General features: G+C 37.7%; 1 protein-coding gene and 1 pseudogene across 6 annotated transcripts in view; one reads left to right on the top strand and one right to left on the bottom strand.

The window, feature by feature from the left end:
• The window catches only part of LOC311627468 (uncharacterized protein), a 228,795-nt gene extending 222,843 nt beyond the window's left edge, over positions 1-5,952 (top strand). For 3 of the 5 annotated variants that reach the window (XR_014795919.1, XR_014795920.1, XR_014795921.1), the window contains one exon: positions 1,654-5,951. The gene's annotated coding sequence lies outside the window, so the exon portion shown is untranslated. Of the gene's footprint in view, positions 1-1,653 lie in introns of all 5 variants that reach the window. The other 2 variants (XR_014795918.1, XM_084893990.1) reach the window with 1 other exon arrangement.
• Positions 1-22,283, bottom strand: part of LOC311627464 (DNA-directed RNA polymerase II subunit RPB3-like) — a 61,405-nt pseudogene that overhangs the window by 36,265 nt on the left and 2,857 nt on the right. The window lies entirely within an intron of this gene.

Raw genomic sequence — 22,283 nt, 5'->3', positions numbered from 1 at the left:
CACTTAATTAATTTTCAATAAGCAATGGATGTCACAACAGGTCACATCCATGGGGCTAACCCATTCTTCCCTCATGAGTAAAGTAGGTGTTCAAGATCCTAATTAGACTGTTGTTTGGTGAACCTAGAGTCAGAACCAAGGACATTAGAATAATTCAACATTTAAAGATGTCAGGCTAGGGGGCTCCAGTGGCGCAATCGGTTAGCGCGCGGTACTTATAAAGATGTCAGGCTCTCGCCGAAACCGGTTAGGCTCAGTGGATAGAGCGTAAGCCTGCGGACTGAAGGGTCCCGGGTTCGATTCCGGTCAAGGGCATGTGCCTTGGTTGAGAGCACATCCCCGGTGGGGGTGTGCAAGAGGTGGCTGATTGATGATTCTCTCTCATCGGTGTTTCTAACTCTCTATCCCCCTCTCTTCCTCTCTGTAAAAAATCAATTTAAAATATTTTTTAAAAATAAAAAAATAAAAAAATAAAGATGTCAGGCTCTCATAGCCTGTTTCATGAACATCACAATAGGCACAGATATTCATGTCATACCAAAAGAGCTAGAAACACAGCAGGTTCATTGGTTATAATCCCCCAAACATTCACTTTGAGAATGTCTTTGCCAATAGAGTTGCAATATTCAGAGGCATTTGACTGAGATTCTCTTGCCTAGAATACTTGGAGGAGTACTACCAATGTCTGTCCTAAAGATGGTCCTTTTTCTATGCTTCCACAACTGACCACCTCTTCCATCAAACAACAGGCCAATCCTGCTGGCCTAGGATTCATGTCCCTTCTGAATGATTCTGAATAGATATGTTCCAATCAATTTCATAGGAACTTTAAATTTGACTTACAAAAGAGCCATACAATTTTGTTTTTGGGTTAGCCTTCCTGTATCTACCACATCCTGATAATGGTATATACTAAAACAAACTCTACTAGGAGATCTTCGATGTGGGATTCTAAACACCAAGAGCATCCTAACAAAGGAATTATCTTAAATAATTTAAACATAATTATACATCTTAGCCCTGGCCCATGGATAGAGCGTCAGCCTGTGGACTCAAGAGTCCCAGGTTCGATTCTGGTCAAGGGCATGTACCTTGGTTATGAGCACATCCCCACTAGGGGATGTGCAAGAGGCAACTGATTGATGTTTCTCTCTCATCGATGTTTCTGGCTCTCTATCCCTCCCACATCCTCTCTGTAAAAAATCAATAAAATATATTTTAAAAAATTATTATACATTTTAGATATTACATCATTGTAACCATTGAAGAATAATCAATTGTTAAATGTAGCATACATGATAATGGGTAAAATATGCTGGATGCAAATGATCCAATTATAACGTCAGTGAAATCAGTTGTTTAAGTATTGAGTGCACATTGTTAAGTATTGGGTGGTCTCACTATAAAAGTTCTTGGGGGGTTTATGTTTTTGGATTATAGTATGTGTGCTGTGTTACCTAAACTTCAGGCACATCAATAATCTAGAATTCAGGCAAGTCCATGCCATTCCCTCCCACCCTTGGCAGAGAGATAATGAATGTTCTAATGAAAGCATTATACTTTGAACTTGCAAAGTGCTTAAAATCAATCTCTAAGGTAATTCCTAACCTATATATCTATGTGTACATTAATAACTATCTCATTTTCTGACAGGTGCAGCGACCACCGAGCAGTTGTGAGCCCCAGGACGCTGGTCCCAGGCAGCACGAACACTTGGACTCAAACGAGCGCACACCACAGGGTGAAAAGGAGAGCGAGAACTACATAACCAGACATCCTGAAAAGAGAGGTCATGGGGAGACAAAGAAACAGCCCGCACATGAAAGAAAAGCAAGCATCACCAGAAAAGGAAGTAAATGAGTTAGAGGCAAGCAACCTACCAGAGCAAGAATTCAGAGTAATGATCATAAGATGGCTAAAAAGAATGGAAGACAAATTTGACAATATGAGTAAGAACCAAGAGGAAATGAAGAAGAACCAAGAAGAAATGAAAAGTGACATTGCTACTGTAAAGAACTCAATAGAAAGCATCAAGAGTAGACTAGAAGAAGCAGAGGACCGCATCAGTGAGCTAGAAGACAAGATGGAAAAAAATACCCAATTAGAGCAGCTTCTGGAAAAAAAAATTAAAAAGCAGGAGGAGAGCCTAAGGGAACTTTGGGACAGTACAAAACAAAACAATATTAGAATAATAGGGGTTCCAGAAGGAAAGGAAACTGAGGAAGGCATAGAAAAAATGTTTGAAGAAATAATGACAGAAAACTTTCCTGAGATAGAGAAGAAAAAACTCACACAAATCCAAGAAGCTCGCAGAGTCCCAAGCAAAATGAATCCCATAATATCGACACCAAGGCATATTATAATTAAATTGGCAAACACCAATGACAAAGTAAGGATCTTAAAAGCAGCCAGAGAGAGACAGAAAGTTACATATAAAGGAACCCCCATCAGACTAGCAACTGATTTCTCAACAGAAACTCATCAGGCCAGAAGGGAATGGAATGAAATATACCAAGTCATGCAAAGGAAGGGTCTGAATCCAAGAATATTGTACCCAGCAAGGCTATCAATCAAAATTGAAGGTGAAATCAGGAGCTTCACAGGCAAAAACAAACTAAGGGAATTTATCACCACCAAACCAGCAATGCAAGAAATGCTAAAGGGTCTGCTGTAAAAATAAAGAAATAGGAAGTGAAGAAGGAACACAGGGGTATAGAATAAAAATGGCATCAAATAAGTACCTATCAATAATAACTTTAAATGTAAATGGGTTAAATGACCCAATCAAAAGACAGAGGGTAACGGATTGGATAAGAAAACAAGACCCATATATCTGCTGTCTACAAGAAACCCATTTCAGAAAAAAAAGACACACACAGACTGAGGATATAGGGATGGAAAAAGGTTTTCCAGGCGAATGGAAATGAAAAAAAAAGCTGGGGTAGTAATAGTTATATCTGACAATTAGATTTCAAAGTGAAGGACATAACAAGAGATAATGAAGGCCACTTCATAATGCTAAAGGGAGCAACCCAACAAGAAGAAATAACTTTGGTAAACATATATGCACCCAATACAGAAGCACCCAAATATATATAAAAGAAACTGCTCGAGGATAACTAAGGGAGAGATTAATAGCAATACAATCATAGTAAGAGATTTTAATACCCCACTATCACCTTTGGACAAATCATCTAAACAAAAAATCAAAGAAACATCAATCCTAAATGATGCACTAGACCAGATGGAATTAATCGACATCTTCAGAACATTTCACCCCAAAGCCACAGAATATACATTCTTCTCAAGTCCACATGGGTCATACTCAAAGATAGACAACATGTTGGGACATAAGCAAAGTCTCTTCAAATTCAAGAAGATAGAAATCATATCAAGCATCTTCTCAGATCATAGTGGCATAAAACTGGAAATCAACTACAATAAAAATAATCCAAAGAAATCAAACACATGGAGACTAAACAGCATGCTATTAAATAAGGATGGGTTACCAGAGAAATCAAGGAAGAAATTAAAAACATCCTGGCAACAAATGACAATGAAAACACAACAATCCAAAATCTATGGGACACAGCAAAAGCAGTTTTGAGAGGGAAGTTCATATCTCTACAAGCCTATTGCAAAAAAAAAAAAAAAAAAAAAAAAAAAAACAAGAAAAAAAAAACAAAGAAAAAATGGTAACTCTACAACTCAAAGAGTTATAAAAAGAGCAACAAGAAAAGCCCAGTGTAAGCAGGAGGAATGAAATAATAAAAATAAGAGCAGAGATAAATGACATAGAGACCAAAGAAACAATACATAAGATTAACAAAACCAAGAGCTGATTCTTTGAAAGGATAAATAAGATTGATGAACCTCTAGCCAGGCTAACCAAGAAACAAAGAGAGAGGACCCAAATAAACAAAATCAGAAATGAAAGAGGTGAAATAACAACAGACCCCACAGAAATACAAAGGATTGTTACAAAATACTACAGAACAGCCTCGTACTGGCATAAGAACAGACATATAGATCAGTGGAATAGAACAGAGAATCCAAATATCAACCCAAATCAATATGTTCAATTAATATTTGACAAAGGAGGCACGAACATACAATGGAGTCAAGACAGTCTCTTCAATAAATGGTGTTGGGAAAATTGGACAGATACATGCAAAAGAATGAAACTAGATCACCAACTTACACCATACACAAAAATAAACTCAAAATGGACATAGGACTTAAACATAAGACAGGAAACCATAAAAATACTAGAGGCATCCACAGGCAGCAAAATCTCAGACATATGCCAAAAGAACTTCTTCGCTGATACTGCCCCTAGGGCAATAGAAGCTAAAGAGAAACAAACAAATGGGAGTATATAAAAATAAAAAGCTTTTTTACAGCAAAAGAAACCATCACCAAAACAACAAGAAAGCCCACTGTATGGGAGAACATATTTGCAAATGTTATCACTGATAAAGGTTTAATCTCCAACATCTACAGACAGCTTATACAACTTAATAAAAGAAAGATAAATGATCCAATTAAAAAATGGGCAATGGACCTAAATAGAATCTTTTCAAAAGAAGACAGAAGGAAGGCCAAAAGGCACATGAAAACATGCTCAAAGTCACGAATTATCACAGAGATGCAAATCAAAACGACAATACGGTACCATCTCACACCTGTCAGAATAGCTATCATCAACAAATCAACAAACAACAAGTGCTGGCGAGGATGAGGAGAAAAAGGAACGCTCATGCACTGCTGGTGGGAATGCAGACTGGTGCAACCACTGTGGAGAATAGTATTGAGTTTCCTCAAAACACTGAAAATGGAACTCCCATTTGACCCAGTAATCCCACTCCTAGGAATATATCCTAAGAAACTAGAAACACCAATCAAAAAGGATATATGCACCCCTATGTTCATAGCAGCACAATCTACAATAGCTAGGATTTGGAAACAGCCCAGGTGCCTGTCAGCGATGATTGGATCAAAAAACTTTGGTACATCTACACAATGGAATACTATGCTGACATAAAAAGAAAGAATTCTTATCATTTGCAGCATCCTGGATGGAACTGGAGAACATCATGCTGAGTGAAATAAGCCAGTCAATGAAAGAGAAACACCACATAATCTCACTCATTTATGGATAATAAGGAACATTATAAACTGATGAACAAAAAGATAGATACAGAGACAAAAAAGAAACAGACTGTCAAATTACAATGGGGAGGGGAGGGATATATGGGGGAGATAAGAGATCAACTGAAGGACTTGTATGCATGCATATAAGCATAACCAATGGACAAAAAACTATGGGAGGGAGGGCATGTATGGGAGTAGGGGGGGGTGGGAATTGGTAAGTTATGTACACATATAATACCTTAATAAAAAAATGAAAAAAAATAATTATCCCATTTTCTATTTTATAGGAGAATAAGAAAATATAATAATAATAATGATACTAGTAATAATAATAGATTTCAAGGTTCATATTTCCCATAAAAAGTTTAACAAGTTACATGGCAACAAGAATAAAACTCAGCTTGTGCCTGCTCTCTCAAACTCTGTTTAATAACTTTGTATTCTCTAATATCTTCTGCTTGTCTTTTTCTTTTTTTCTTCTTCTCCAGTTTTCGCACAAACAGGGTACTCATTATTACTAATGAGATCTTCCCAATCTTAATCAATTCATTATGACCAATAAAGCCAGGAAAAACACCAGCCAACTGGTCTTCCAAATGACTTTGTAAAAGCTTTATCAAGATAAACGAATATGCTGTAGCATGTTAGGATTTCTGAAATAATTCCAGTATAATTTTAGGAATCCAAAGACAGTATATGAGAAAATGAAGGTGTGTGTGTTTTTTTTAAATTCACTTCAACTGGTTTGGGGTAAAATGTAACAGTGTTTCCATCAAGTTGAGCTCTTTTATTTTTATTTGATTCCTTAACTATTTATGAAACACATCAATGTTTATGAAATGCATGAATATATTTACTTTGAGCTCTGCTTTCCTCCAACTCATGCATAACGATCCCTTTTTATTTATGTAAACTTGAAATAATAATAATAAGCCAGTTGTGTTCAGCTCTGTCCTTTGAGCTGAAGAGATGCAGTCATAACCCCAGAGGGCAGTCGGATGGACTCCATTGCCTCTCAGCAGGATTACTAGTAATGCCTGTGCTCAGAATCCCTTCCAATGACCTGTTCACCCAAGATACATTTCTGTTAAATACAGAACACCAGGCATTAGGAGATGAGGCTGAGTAGAGTTAGCATGGTTTTTGTTTTGCTAAGACAGAAAAATATCCAGCCCCATGCATTATTATTATCTGCTGATCCAGCCTATTATGATAAGAGCATCAGGACAGAATCTGTTCATGTCCTCATTGCTCCAGCCAGAGCTCCAGTCTCACACACACTCTGTGCCACTCATTTGGCCAGCAGGGTCCAAGGGCACAGGGAGAGCTGCCTACTTATTATGCCATGTTGGAGGAGGTGGCAAGACCATCTCTTTAGTGTTGGTTTATAACTGCAGCATGTTATAAAATCAGATTACAGCACATAATGGGGCTCACTCTAAGAGGGTACAGTGAAATTTTGAAGTCTTTCAGCCCACTTATCAAAATGCTTACACTTCCCATTTCGCTGCAGAAGAAACAATAATAAATTCTGAGCAAAGGAAGTTAATCCACATCTGGAGGATTTTATCAAGTTAAACAATAAAATTGTGCAGCTCTAGGCAATGAGTTTTTCTATTAAAATTCATAGCAACCCATAGGCACATTTCAGCAAAGACCTTAAATAGACATTGTAATGTATCATTCTCAGTACTGACTCTATCATGAGTTTAACAGAAAAACAAACATAATACAAACATCAGAGTTTTTCTTTTATCAACATAGCAGATGATATCAACATAGGACTGATAGGGACTTATCACATAGTGTTGTCCACAGAGCAATATCAAAGCATTTTTTTATACTGGAATTTAATTTAACCCTTTATAGCAAGTATCTTCTAAAGAAATCTTTTTTAAAATATATATGTTTTGTCCTAGCCAGTTTGGCTCACTGATGGTTCCCAGGTTCAAATCCCTACCAATTGATGTGGGTCTCTCACATCAGTGTTGCTGTCTCTCCCCTTCCCTCCCACGCTCTCTAAAAATCAATGAAAAAATATTCTCAGGTGAGGATTAACCTATATATATGTGTGTGTGTGTGTGTGTGTGTGTGTGTGTGTGTTTACTGATTTTAGAGAGAGTGGGTGAAAATGGGAGAGAAAGAGAGAAACATTAACTGGCTGCCACTCAATCAATTAAGCCACACCAGCCAAGGCTGAAGAAATCTTTTTATTTGACCTTTTGATAGGCTGGGTGTGAAGGATAGTACATCAAAATGAAGTTATTACACATTCAAGGAAAAATAATATATTTCTTTTACTTAGTTTATTTCAGAGAGAAGGGAGAGAGAGATAGAAACATCAATGATGAGAGAGAATCATTGATCGGCTGCCTCCTGCATGCCCACTACTGGGAATGGAGCTTGCAACTCAGGCATGTGCCCTGATGGGGAATCAAACCATGACCTCCTGGTTCATAGGTTGATGCTCAACCACTGAGCCACACTGGCCAGGTTCTTTTACTTAGTATTTTAAAAATTTGTTTCATAGTTGCAGATTTTTAATTTATTTGTAGCTCATAATGTGAATTTATTTGACTTTGGTTATATTTATATTAGAGGCCCAGTGCACAAAATTAGTGCTTTGCAGGGGGAGGGGGGGGGGGAGTATCCCTAAGCCCAGCCTGTATCCTCTCCAATGTGGGACCCCTTGGGGGATGTCCAACTGGGCTCTGAACCACGGCAGCGCAGGTGCAGTGGGGCCAGAATGAGCAGGAGCAGCACAGCACTCAGCCTGGGCTTGGGCTCCTGGGGGATGTTGGACTGATTGCCGGTTTTGGCCAATCCCTGCAGGCTATGCCGAGGGATCCCACCCATGCATGAATCCATGCACTGGGCCTCTAGTATATTATATATGCCTATCCATATGATGTGTGTATCTATGTGATATGTATATCCAGTGGTATGCTGGTAAGCCAACCCTTCAAAAAAAATGTTCTAATTTGCCAATTTCCATGTTGTAAATAATCCCACCACAGCCAATTTCAAGCTACCAATATGATGCCACTGAATGGGGAGCAGGGAAGAGAGGTGTACATGTGGCTCTGATGATCCAATACAAACAAGCTCCAACACCACTGTATATATGTGAGGGTGTGTGCGCATGCACATGCATTAAAAAATGTGTATACACACACACACACCAAGAGGTCTATGGTATAGTGAGGAAGACTGAAGCCAGCACCTACCTTGAAGTCCCACCTCTACCACTCACTAGTTACTTGACCTTGAGCAAATCACTTAACTTTTCTGTGCCTTAGTTTCTTCTTTTGCTTAATGAACATAATAATAGTATTAAGTATGTTGTAAAGATTAGATAAATTAACATATATAAGGCTTACTACAGTAATGCATAAGTACAATATAAGCACCAGCTATTTTTGTTGTGGCTAATAATATCTATATATTACTCTGTGTATATATAATAATCTGTCAGGATCTTGCCCATCTGAAGCACCTGATGCTCCACCTCCATCTCTTTTTCCATTCCCAACCTCTGCCCCATATTTCCTCTCCTCTGTGCAGGTTCAAGTTAGCCTTGTAGGGATTAAGTTCTGATCCAATCACAATCAGCAAAACTTTAGACCTGAGACTGGAGCTGTCCTGTTATCTAGCCTCAAGTCAGCTGTCTTACCTGCTTGCCCCTCTCTATCAGTGCCTAGAGAGCTCCTGTTCCTGGAGCATTGCCCTAGGTGTTTGACTACCTACCTTCATCTGCCAGAGTCTTTGAGCTCATCTGATTGCCTCTCTTCTATTGGCTGGTTTCTGACTGGTGGCTTGCCCTGATCCTTGCTCTGAGTATTGTACCTAAATCTTTGGACTTTGACTACTGGGTTCTAACCTGGATTTGGTTTGAAATCCTAACTGATGATCTGGTTCTGGATCTTCCCCAGTTTCCATTTTTACTGCACTCTCAATTCTCTTGATCTAGGATGAATATATATATATAAATATATATATATATATATATATATATATATATATATATATAATTTTTTTTTTCTAATTGATTCCAGAGAGGAGGGGAGATGGAGAGAGAGAAACATCAATGATGAGACCACATGTGTATCAGCAGCTGTCTCTGAAGATGGCAAGCCCTGGTAGGCTCTCCTTAATTGAAAAATGGCTACATTTCTGCAAAACCTAAAATCAGTGGTTTGAGCTCAGTTATCCTACCCTGTTTTCAACTGATTCAATCTCCTAGCAGCTTTTCTGTTTTGCCAGGCATTAAAAAAAAAAACAAAACACACACACACACACAAAAAAAAAACAAAAAAAAAACCAACAAAACAAAACAAAAACTCTTAAAAATATTCCCTCTAAGAAAAAGCCACATTTTCATTAGAGCTCTAAACAACAATTATTTCTCTAAATCCTCTATTGAAGGGAGAAAAGATAACATCATTTGGTGGTAGTGACTTATATGCATGTGAGTGCTTGGTGGTGGTAAGGTAGGGAAAGGATGAAGTAGAAAGGTGGGTCACAATCAAAATCTCTCTCTTTTTTTTTTAAGGGACTCCCAGACAAGCAACTTTTGGATCCCTCTCTTTTTAGCACTGACTCAAACTAGCAGTTTACATGAAACATTTTTTTCTATCTAATCCCCTTTATTAATAGAGGAGAGAAAAAAAAAAAGAGTAGGATTAGAGAACTGGACTTGTGTCAGGAGGCATGGATTTTAAACCAGTTTTTTAATTAACTCTCTTGGTGGACCCCAGGGGTCTATAGACAGAATTCAGGGTATTCATGAGTTTGAAAGGGAAAAAAATTACAACATTATTTTTATTGACCTCTAATTAAAATTTGGCAATTCCTTCAGGATCTCCACAACATCTGCCACTTCCTCCTATTTGTAGGCTTAAATTGGCCATGTAGTTCTTCAATTATTAAGAAACCAGAGTATTAGCAGTGCTTACGAGTTTTCATCAATAAAAATCCGACATTTCCTTATTGCTTTTACATTGTTGCTTAAATCTTAAAATACCATATTCACTCATTGCCACTTCAAGATTATGGTATTTAATAGACTTGCTGCTACCTCTTATAATTTGACATGTAAATAAAGAAGCACATATATTACTATACTACATTTTTTAAATATTCTGATATTAAAAGTTGATTTCCTTTGAACTCTTAAGTATTTTGCTTTTAAAATATTCACATAAACATAAAACTCACATATAAACATGAAAACATACAAACTTAATGGCTTTAATATATTCACAGAATTAAGCAGCCATCATTACATTCTAAATTTCGAACATTTCCATCACCACAAAAAGAAACCCATACTCGCCGAGACTGATTTGGCTCAGTGGATAGAGCGTCAGTCTGCAGACCAAAAGTTCCCAGATTCAATTCTAGTCAAGGGCATGTACCTTGGTTGCAGGCACATCCCCAGTAGGGGGTGTGCAAGAGGCAACTGATTGATGTTTCTCTCTCATCGATGTTTCTAGCTCTCTATCCCTCTCTCTTCCTCTCTGTAAAAAATCAATAATATATATATTATTTATTTATTTATTTATTTTTAAAGAAACCCATACTCATTAGCAGTCACTTCTTACTCTTCTCCCCTCCACACCCAGCCCTCTAATCTACTTTCTGTCTTCATGATTTGCCTATTCTGGACCTTTCATATAAATGGAATCATACAACATGTGGTCTTTTGTGATTGGCTTCTTTCACTTAGCATAAAGTTTTTGAAGTTCATTCAAGTTGTACCCCGTATCAGGACTTCATTTCTTTTATTGCCAAATAATAGTATATTGTATGAATATACCATGTTTTGTTTATTCAAGTTGATGGACATTTAAGTTGCTTCCACTTTTCAGCTATTATGAATTATGTTGCTATGAACATTCATATATAAGATTTGTGTGTGGCTATTTCATTTCTAATGGTTTTACACCTAGGAGTGAAATTCCTGGGCTATAGGGTAACTGCATGTTTAACCTCTTGAAGAAATACCAGACTGTTTCCCAAAATTGTTGCACCATTTCATATTATCACCAGAGTGTTTGAGGATTCCAATTCTCAATATACTCTCCAACTCTTATTATTGTGTGTCTTTTGTATTATAGCCACCTACTGAGCATGAAGTGGTATCGATTTGCATTTTGATTTGTGTTTCACTAATGGCTAACGATGTTGAACATTTTTTCATGTTGTTATGGGCCATTTGTGTACCTTCTCTGGAGAAATGTCTATTCAATTCCTTTGCCCATTCTTTAATGGAATTGTTCATCTTTTAATTATTAAGCTGTAAGAGGTTTTTTGTATATTCTGGATACAAGGCCCTTATCAGATCTATTTTCTCACATTTTGTGGATTACCTTTTCACCAACTTGATGGCATTAGTTGCAGCACAGAAGATTTTATTTATTTTTAAATATATTTTTATTGATTTCAGAAAGGGAGAGAGATATGTATATCAATGATGAGAGAGAATCATTGGTTAGCTGCCTTCTGCACACCCCCTACTGAGGGGATGGAGCCTGCAACCTGATCATGCACCCTGGACTGGAATCGAACCTGGGACTCTTCAGTCTGCAGGCGGACACTCTATCCACTGAGCCAAACCAGCTATGGCCAAAAGTTTTTAATTTTGATGTAGTTTTTTCCCCCCCTTTGTGGCATATGCTTTTGATGGCATATCTAAGAAACAGCTGCCTAGGTGAATATACCAACTCTGAATATACCAAAAACGATTGAATTGTATACTCTAAATGAGCAGTTTTTATGTAAATGAATCCCAATAAAGCTGTTTGTTTTTTTTAAAAGGCAAAATGTCAGAAGAAAAGAACAGAGAAAAATTTAGACATTGGTATCATTATTTGATTATCTCTATACATAAACCAATAAATCCTCCTTATTGTTTAAAAATGTTTTTAAAAGAACAAAAAACCAATACCAGGTTCTAAAATTACATCATGGTGATGGTTGTAAACTCTGTAAATATACTAAAAGGCATTGAATTGTATATATTTTATTTTTATTTATTTATTTTTTTAAAATACATTTTATTGATTTTTCATAGAGAGGAAAGGAGATGGATAGAGAGCTAGAAAAGAATCGATGAGAGAGAAACATCGACCAGCTGCCTCTTGCACACCACCCACTGGGGATGTGCCCACAACGAAGGTACGTGCCCTTGACCGGAATCGATCCTGGGACCTTTCAGTCCGCAGGCTGACGCTCTATCCACTGAGCCAAACCGGTTTTGGCTGAATTGTATATATTTTAAATGAAAGAAGTTTATGGTATGTGAATTATAGTTTAAGAAAGTTGTTTTTAAAAAGGCAAAAGAAACTATTGCCTAATCTACAGTCATAATATTCACTCTTATGTTTTCCTCTAAGAATTGTATTATTTTAGTTCTTATGTTTAGGTTTTTTATGTATTTTGAGATCATTTCCATATATGGCATAAGAAAGGGAGTCTACATTCATGTAATTTATTTTATGCTCTTAAAAACATCATTCTGAGTGGGAATCCATGGACTTCACCAGACTGCCAAGGTGGCACATGGTACAGAAAAAGAGAGAAATCTTTGCTGGAAAGTGGACTACACACCCTTACTCCTCAGGGCCTCAGTTTCCTCCTCTGTACAATCTGTGGGTAGGATTCAATTGGGATCCCTCCAGTTCTATGGTGCCCTTTACTGTGCAGACATTATGGGTGGAAAGCAATGACTCTTTTCTGAAGAAAATGCCTCATGTCTATGACACAAGCAGTTTCTAAGCTTTTTATTTGTAAATTTGTTTTTTAAGGAAGCCATTGTCTGGCGTAGGGAGGGCTTAGCCAGAGTTCTGTGAAGTGTTTAGGGACTAGAGGAGACACAATAGGGAAAGGAAATGTTTTCTATTGCGAAGCAGTCAGTTGCCTTCAACAAGTTGCTAACAAACTGGGAAAAGATTTTTTTTTTCTGGTTTCAGCTGAATGCCAGTTTTTGGAAGGTACATAGAGTGGGCTAGATGAAGGGGTGACAGACACCCCCAAATGAGAGGAGGGATTGTATATACAAAGTCAGCAGGAGAAAAGATGTCACTGCATGAGACTAAACCACCAGTAAATTCATCACAGGGGAACAAAAATCAGGAAAATGCAATCAGATCTTTATGTTTATAATTTAAAAGGTACTTTTACTGTTGTTATTTTATATCTACTTTTTTTCTTAACTTTTAAATATAGTATGGCCGGTTTTAAATATATACTGGTTGGGTCTCTTTCAAAATTAAATGAGTATGAGATAAATCAATGGTGTTTTTAAAGGCTTTAGTATCAAAATCTGTAAGTTATTTGATCCTTGTATGCATTGTAATTTTTCCTGGAATCTATTTCTACACAGTGGAACTGACAATAATAATTATAAAAAGAAAGCTAAAACGTTTGCAAAATATTCTATTAAGTATGGAGTTTAAAAAGACTATGGATATTCTCCTGAGGTTTGTAAGTTATCTACAATGATGCACAGACCAAGCTAAATTCTCCATGGTTTGCAAATTTTGCAAGCCACGTGCTAACATCCTTTTAAATGAACAGTATCACTCCCTTATCAATGGGGGTGGGTGGGGGAGGAGTCCTTCTGGGCTCAAACGTCAGGACTTCTACTTTTCTTTTCCCAGCACCTTTTCCTCAGGCTTTACCAACTTCCAAGAAGCACCCACAATGTGTGTGTGTGTGGGGGGCGGGGAGTGGGGATGGGGGTGAAGGAGGATATATAAGCAGAGAGTAAGAAAAGTCAGAGTTAGAGAGCCCTGCCAACTAATCAAAGGTCAACCTGGACCCTCTGTGGGGACCAGGAAGCTGAATTTCTCCTGAGCCAGCTGAACTGGATTGCAGCCAATCTCTAGCTCCTTCCTGGGCCTGCTCCCCACAGTTTTGTGTGGCCCTGCATCGAGACAAAAATGCTCTGTAGAAATAGGGCCTAGTTTCACCTTTTTTTACGTGAACAGATCAAGCAGAGAGTCGAGGGACAGAGGACAGAGGACCAAACTGGTATTTGCTGTGTCAAAACTTACAGGCTTATTTGGAAAGATTGAAAGTAAGTAAAAACTTCTTATTAACATAGGACTAGAGTTGTGAAATCTGATCAAAGGGCTTTATGCAAGGATGCTATATATATATACACACACACACGCACACACACACACACACACACACACACACACATATTCTCATAGTGATAGAAAAAAGTAGAGAAACATTCATTTTAATTAGGGGAGCAAACTTGTTTTTCATAAATTCGTAACATTTCTCATGCCAGCAATTTTCTTTTGACTCTAAAACGTGGGAATGGTACTTCCAAGTTTTTGCCCCCTCCTCAAAATGAAAGGGACGTAAAATTCTTTTCATAGAAATAAAAACGCACAAAAAAAGTACTTTAAAGTACTTTTTAAAAGCACTTAAACTGATACTAGATGACTTATTCTAAAACAATCTTCCCCTTTAATTGAGCTTTTCTTCAGATTTCCCAAGAGGAAAAGTTGACGTCTAACTTCATGTGTTAGTTCCTTTTTTGCTTTTATAAATTTTTTTTCTCATATTTACTTTCTGGCAGAAGCATTTTATTGTTCTGTGAAAATCCGGTTGCAATCCATCAGATATCAGTTCTCGGTAAGGGGTTATTAATAATAAGGTAATATCAGTTAAGGTAATAAGTTATAAGCAAGGAAATGTGTAAAACTGTAAAAGAGACATTTATGTCCAGAAATGACAGACCTTTATACTCTTTCTGCATTTAGGTAATCTCAGCCTATTTTTTGGAAATGTGCATTTTTCACAAGAAAAAAAAAAGTTCCAAGGACTGGGTCCAACTGGGAGGAATGTTACCCAAGGTGGCCCTAGACAGCTAGCAGAAGAGTCCCGATTTTCATAATTGCAAGGAGAAAAGGTCATGGCACAGAAGACAACCTTATATGTTTGTGGGCCAGGCAAATGCAGAGAAACAAGTGGTGAAGCTGCAACCAAGAGAGTGAAGATCTGAACAGAGCTGGGCAGGTGGAGAGGGTCAAGGGAAGAGTTTCAGTTCTGAAGCCACAAATGTGAAGCTGGCGCCAGAGGGCCCCTTTTTCTTTGGCTGCTGAGAGTTTCTGCTGCTTGGAGTTGCTACCTGGCACTCCAGGCTAAACACTGCAAGTCAACAGATATATCGGATTTACTTTTATTCTCTCTTTTATATACTTTCTTTTCATCTCGGTGCTACGTGATTTTTCATCCTTTCATTCTTCCTCCCATGGGTCCCTGTTTTTAAGCTTCGTTTTCTACAGTTCTAGGTTCCTTTGCATTTTTTATTTTGTTTTTGTTAAGGGCTCTATAAAAGCTAGTACTTTTGCTGTTTTGGGTCCCCCCCCCCCCGCCCCCCTTTGTTCATGTAGTCTGATCTGGAAACCAGGACTTTATGTTGGCTTGGATTTCTCAGGTCTCTAATCAACTCTGTGGAAAATAGAATAGCTTGGCAACAGACATAATAATAATAATTAAAAATAATAGCAAGCATAAAACGAAGAAATGAGACTCAAAAAATAAGAAGGAAAGTGACAGAGAGTCATAGACTTCCATCTGAAAATATCTGTTCTGGCCAACTGAGAAGCACCACTGCTAACCAGTTAATAATGTCTCTCTAGGTGCAGAAAAAATAAAACCAGAGGAAAATTCTGCCTTTACGTGTAGAATTTGCTTTGGGCATTATCTTCTGGTGAAATTCCCACGTACAAACAAACCTTTGGAAAACAATGGCTAACACTAGTTAAGATTTCCAACGACACTTTTAAAACAGAGAGCAGATTTGTTTTTTCCGCCACAACTATTTCAGAGAAGTTCTCACTTAATTTCCTGCACGGTCACTTTGTGTCTCCCATCTGCATTCTATTTTGCTGAATCAAAATCTTGTCAATGAGTTGTTTTAAAAGACACTCTTTGAAATTACCCACACCCTAAACAGCAGTTCTGCTGTGTGTATACAAATGCTCTGGAAAGGCACAAGTCAGGTATTGGGTGTAGGCACAGGACAAACCGCATGGTCTGCCTTGGCAGCCCTGTCCTCACCTGCAAGCTGCCCACACACACTCCCTTCCAAACGGTGCTCCTCTGATGCCAATTGGCTGGCCGAGCTACTCTGGGAGAGAGCCTATGGGAGGGGAGGAGAGAGGTGGCGTGGATAAATATTTTACAAACGAAACTTCAAGTTTAAAACTTGATTCACCCTTTCCATAAAATTCACACTGGAAGTCCCGTCGCTTCTTAAAAAACCTTGGACGTTGAAGAGTTAAGGGGGGTATGGAAGCTGGTGTAGCCCGGGGCTGTCATCCAAGGCCAGCTCCAAAGGCAGCAGGAAGGGTTTGGTTCTGGCGAGGCTACAGACAGGCCATCTGGATGCAGGGAAGGCCTAGAATGCCAGAAACAGCTTTTCTTTTTGGTGTTAGGCTTCATTAAGTTCAGCCTGGGGAGAGTCTTTTTGGTTTGAGACCCAAACTGAGAGTCTTCTTTGAACAGGGATTCTGATACTTTCAACTTTATATAAAACATACTTATTAAATATATTCTTCTGGTTAAAAAAAAAAAAGTTATAAAAAAGCCATGCACACATTCAACACATTTTAAAATGATATAGATCAGATTCACTAGACTTAGAAATAAAAAATAAAAATAAAAAAAAAAAACCTATGTGTAGTCTTTAAAGAATTTTGCTAGTAATAGATATGTCTGGATATGTTGTCTGGAAAATAAAAATTGTTCTTTATCCTGTGCCGCTCTGTGACTCTTGTGAAGAATTATTTTATTGTATTTCCTAGAGGTCCCTTGAAAGATCAATTTTACCGCGTTGACATTGCTTTTATGTCTTTAAAAGTACTCTTTTTCTTTATTTTTTGATTATATTTAATTAGATTACATCTGGCATAATGTTAACGTGGGTCCGTTGTAATTCCTCTCACAGGAAATTTTTCTTAACTAGAATTGGAAAACAAACAAAAAAAAAGTCCTGCAGGGAAATTATAGCAACTTCCTACTCTATATCACTCATGAACATACAGTCTGTTAGGAAACCACCCTCTTTAAAAGATACGATCTATTCTTCTCTAGCTATAGCAGCCTGTGTTGGATTTGTATGTGTTATTCTTAACAATTAAAGGAAAGGTGAATGTAAATTCCCTTGGACAAAACAAAGCAGGAAAGAGAATATTATCCTTAAGAGAATTCTTACCTTAAGGAAGAGAAAATGCACGTATCTTTCTGGGTGGGGAAGATGGGGAGGGGAGGGGAGGCTGGTGGAGGACTTTTCTCTTTCCAAGTCATTAATTGCCACCTAGCAGCAGAGAAGGGAACTGCACACTTAACTTTGGATTTCAATTCTAGAAAACATTGGTTTTAAAGGGCATATTTAAAAGGGCACTTTTATTATGATCAATATCTAAGGAATTATTAGCCTACTAGTAAACTAGGGATTTTTTTTCTTTTTTAGTGATAAAAGAAAAAACACAACAAATGAAAAATTTTGCTTATTTATAAGATACCCGTGTTTCCCCGAAAATAAGACATCCTCCGAAAATAAGACCTAGAGCATGGAAAGATAAGACATCTCCTGAAAATAAGACCTAGCGCAACTTTGGGAGAAAAAATTAATATAAGACACTGTCTCATTTTCAGGGAAACAGGGTACTTTCCATCATAACATGTCTGTTCTTTTGTTTCTCTATGGTTACCCTTGCCACCTCAGCAATAGGCCAAAGGAAAAGACATTCTGAAGCCATGTAGACACTAAAAAAAATGCTGGCTTTGACCAGGAAAGGAAGAAATGCCTGTTTTTAATACAGAAAGCAGTTTCCCAAATAATCTCAGGGTGGATTTCTACAGAATATATCTTACGTTGCTAGGACAAAAAAGGTTGTTTATTTTTTAAAATTATAAGACATCTTTTCATAAAGGATTAAATAATTTCCAGACCAAATGATTATTCAAATTTGTTTAGGAAGGGGATCCTTATTTCTAACTTCACCAATCATGTTTTTATTTTTGTAATAATCAGCCATACACCTTAATGGAAAAAAAGACCTCTATTATAGTACGTCATAAGTTTTGGCAGCTAACTAAAAATAAAAATTTCAAGAAATTAAAGCAATGTTATTTAGAAGTACTTCCCAAGTTAACAAGTTGAAAAAGAAGATTCCAAGCTGAAAAGTATAACTTATTTAAGACAACAGAAAGGCAGAGGAGTAACCTCACTGTATACTTCTAGTCTGCCACTTTTTATCTAGATAAGTAATAGACATCACTACTGTATTGACTATTTGAGTATATTTTCACTAAGGCAGCCAGCAACATTTTACAAGACAAATACTGGTTTAAAAATAACAATAGTAGCCTGGCCTGTGTGACTTAGAGGTTGAGCACCAACCTATCAACCAAAAGGTCACGATTTGATTCCTCATCAGGGCACATGCCTCGGTTGCAGGCTTGATCCCCAGTAGGGGGCATGCAGGAGGCAGCCAATCAATGATTCTCTCTCATCACTGATGTTTCTCTCTCCTCTCCTCTCTGAAATCAATAAAAATATATTTAATATATATATATATATATATATATATATATATATATATATATATGAAGATATAAAGGCCTAAGTGACCATTACGACTGGTCAACCAAACAGTCAACTTATCTCTATGACACACACTGACCACTGGGGGCAGATGCTCAATGCAGGAGCTGCCCCCTGGTGGTTAGTGAGCTCCCACAGCCAACCTCCTGCAGCCAGCTAACCTTCCTCCAGTCCCTCCTCCAGCCACCAGCAGGCTCTGATCAGCCTCAATTGGGCCTGGGAGAGATGTCCCAGATCGGCCCTGATCTTTGGCCAGGCGGAGGGACCCCACCGTTGCACCAATTCGTGCACTAGGCCTCTGGTAACTAATAACTATTGAGTATTTACCACGTGCCAGGCAGTGTGCTAAGCACTTTAAATGAAAAGTTCATTTAGTCATCACAACAATCATAAAAGATACTAGCCAATATTATTTCTAGTTTATAGGTTTAAGCAACAACAAAAGACAGGTTCAGAAAGGTGAAATTAGTAGTTAAAGGTCTTGGAGCTCATAAGTAACTAAGCTTAAATACAAACCCAGTTCTATCTTAATATCGAAGTCCCCAGCAGTTAATTCTTGGAACTCTTTTCTATCTGTTCTTTTTAAAAAATACATTTTTTATTGATTATTTAGAGAGCTAGAGAAAGGGAGATAGATAGAAACATTGATGTGAGACATCAATAGGCTACTTCCTGCACACTCTTTTTGAGGATCGAGCCCGCAACCGGGGCATGTGCCCTGACCAGGAATCAAACCAGTGACCTTTTGGTTCATGGGTTGAAACTCAACCACTGAGCCACATCGACTAGGCTCTTTTCTACCTATTCTCACCCTAGCCTCATGGCTCTAAATAATATCCCTGCAATGATGACCTCCAATTTTGTGTCTCCAGCCTGAACCTCTGCACTGAATTCCAACAAATATGCCAACTAATAGCTCCATATCTCTATTGAGATATCTAATAGGCATCCTAAACTTTTAATATGCAAAACCATATTTATCTTTCCCCAAAAACCTGCTCTTCTTATCTCTCCTTTGTCACAGTTTATTGCAATTCCATTTTCTCAGGCCAAAAACATTAGTCATTTTGAAAGCTCTTTCTTTTACGTGCCTCATACAATCCATTAGCAAAGTACTGTTGGCTCTGCCTTCAAAATATATCCAGAATCCAACTTCTTCCTACCATTTCACCATTACAACTCTGGTCCAAGTCATTGTCATCTCTCACTTGGATATATAATTGCCTTGATCTTATTAACATGCCTGGCTCCAGTCTGTTCTCAACATTATCATTTTTAATCCATTTCTTAAAAATATATTTTTTTTTATAGATTTCAGAGAGGAAGGGGGAGAGAGAGATAGAAACATCAATGATGAGAGAGAACCAGTGATTGGCTACCTCCTGCATTCCCCACACTGGGGACTGAGCCCACAACCTGGGCATGTGCCCTTGACCAGAATCAAGCCTGGGACCCTTCAGTTCCCGGGCCAAAGCTCTATCCAGTGAGCCAAACCGGCCAGGTCTTTAATCCATTTTAAAGGATTATTTGATAATCCTTTAAAAATAACAGTCAGTGCATTTCTCATTTTAGAACCCTCTCTCAGAGTCAGAGCCACCTAAAGGCCCTATACTACCTGCACCCCCTCCCAGACCATTTCCTCTCAGATTTCATCTTATAATAATCTTCTTTGGGAATTTTTGTCTGTTTTGTTTACTGAGCTATTCCTAGCATATCTTATTAATAATGCTTGGCATATAGTAAGGTGGTTAATAAATATTTGTTGAACGAGTGAGAATTATCTAACTCTAAAGTATATCCTTTTCACGATTTCCTTCTACGCATATATTGGTGGCTCTGAATTAAGTTTGGTTGGCTGGACTCTCTTCAAAGTGGCTCGTATATCAAACTTTCACTTTTGGACCAACAGACGAGACATTTGGCCTCCTGGGGTTTTAGTGGCTCTCATTCCTTTAAGTATGAGTTGGCCTAGGGTACATCCTGATTCTTATACAGTAGTTACACAATGGACAAATAAGGGTATGTTGCAGAAAGAATAAGCCAGAAAAGCAGCACTGCTTCTAGTTTGTTACTTCTGGATTTTTAAAAATTAAATAAAAATACATTCCAATAAGAGCCAAGTTAAAATTTTCACATGGACATGTAATATTCATTATTACTCAACAATCTAGATGACATTCTGTAACAGTTGCTTAATTTCTGGAAAAAAATATTTCTAAACAACTTAACTATGCCAATAGCTTTTGTACAGGCCTCTCTTTTTTTGGTCACACAACACTGAGGGGATAAGGTGGGAGTGGCTACAAACAAGGCTGGCTTTAGACTAGAGCGAGCTCTCTACAGGCTATCAAATGTTAGTTAAATAAATTACGATCCACTTACGTGATGGAATACCTTACTATTAGGCGGACACTTAAAAGCATGTGATATGTGGTATAATGTTTAAATTAAAGAGTAGATAAAAATAAGCATATATAATTTGATACAAATTTTTGTGGCAGTTTATTTTTTTGAGATATTAATTCTACGTGTTCTCCTATTTCCCCGACCCTCGCCCCCATCCAAGCAGGTATCTGGACCTCAGGTTTTTATAAGGCAAAAATCAAAAGCTGCTTGGAGACAACATAAGCTCTCCTTGTTTTTTGAATGAGAGGAGTGCTTTAAGGGTGAGGTAAAAGAGAGGTTTAGAAGTCGGTAGCCCATTGGTTAAAGGAACAGCTAAGACTTCTGTTTAGCTCTGTGACAGAACAGAGGATGGTGGCACAACCCCAGAGATGAAGGCTGCACCTGGGTGCAGGAGCTGCCAGATTCACTCACTTGATTCCAGACTGTTGAATTCCAACGATGGTAAAGGAATAGTGGAGTCATCAGACCTGAAGGGAAGATGGCACATAAAAGGGAATTTCCGCAGTAAATCAGTGTGTAAAGGTGACCAAATAATTTGAGGTAATCCCAGATACTTCCACAATAATTATGGCCCTAGTAACTTTGTACAGTGCTATATGGAGAGGAAATGCTCAATAATAATGGAGAGTTAGTTTCCACCAGCATGGCAGCTCAGGGTTAGATTCAAGTTGATATAAAGAAATGCAGGCTTTCTTTCTATGGAGTAAGAGTCTCACCCACAATGTATATACAGACAACATATTACAAATTATAAATACTAGAAAATATGTTCTCAGGATAATTTAAGGAATATTGTTTTAAGGGGGAAAAAAATCACTAAAATTTTAACTGTGATTTCCTCTACCCATTGGAAGACGGGGTTATTCTTCATAGGGTACATTTGAAAAAAGAAATAAAGGTGTATATTCCTTTTATAATTAAAAAAAATTATAAGAACAACTGCAAACTGTTTTTTTTTCCTTAGATATCTGAGCAGGTATAAAACAGGGAAGGGCATGTATCATAATCTTAGGTTCTATTTTCCAGCTGATATTGTTCCAGCTGATATCCTACTGATATTGTTCCAAGAAGCATAATCTACACTAAA

This window comes from Pipistrellus hanaki, assembly GCF_964339955.1.
Source record: "Pipistrellus hanaki genome assembly, chromosome: 9".
Lineage (NCBI taxonomy): Eukaryota > Metazoa > Chordata > Mammalia > Chiroptera > Vespertilionidae > Pipistrellus > Pipistrellus hanaki.
This window is presented reverse-complemented; position numbering and strand designations above follow the sequence as displayed.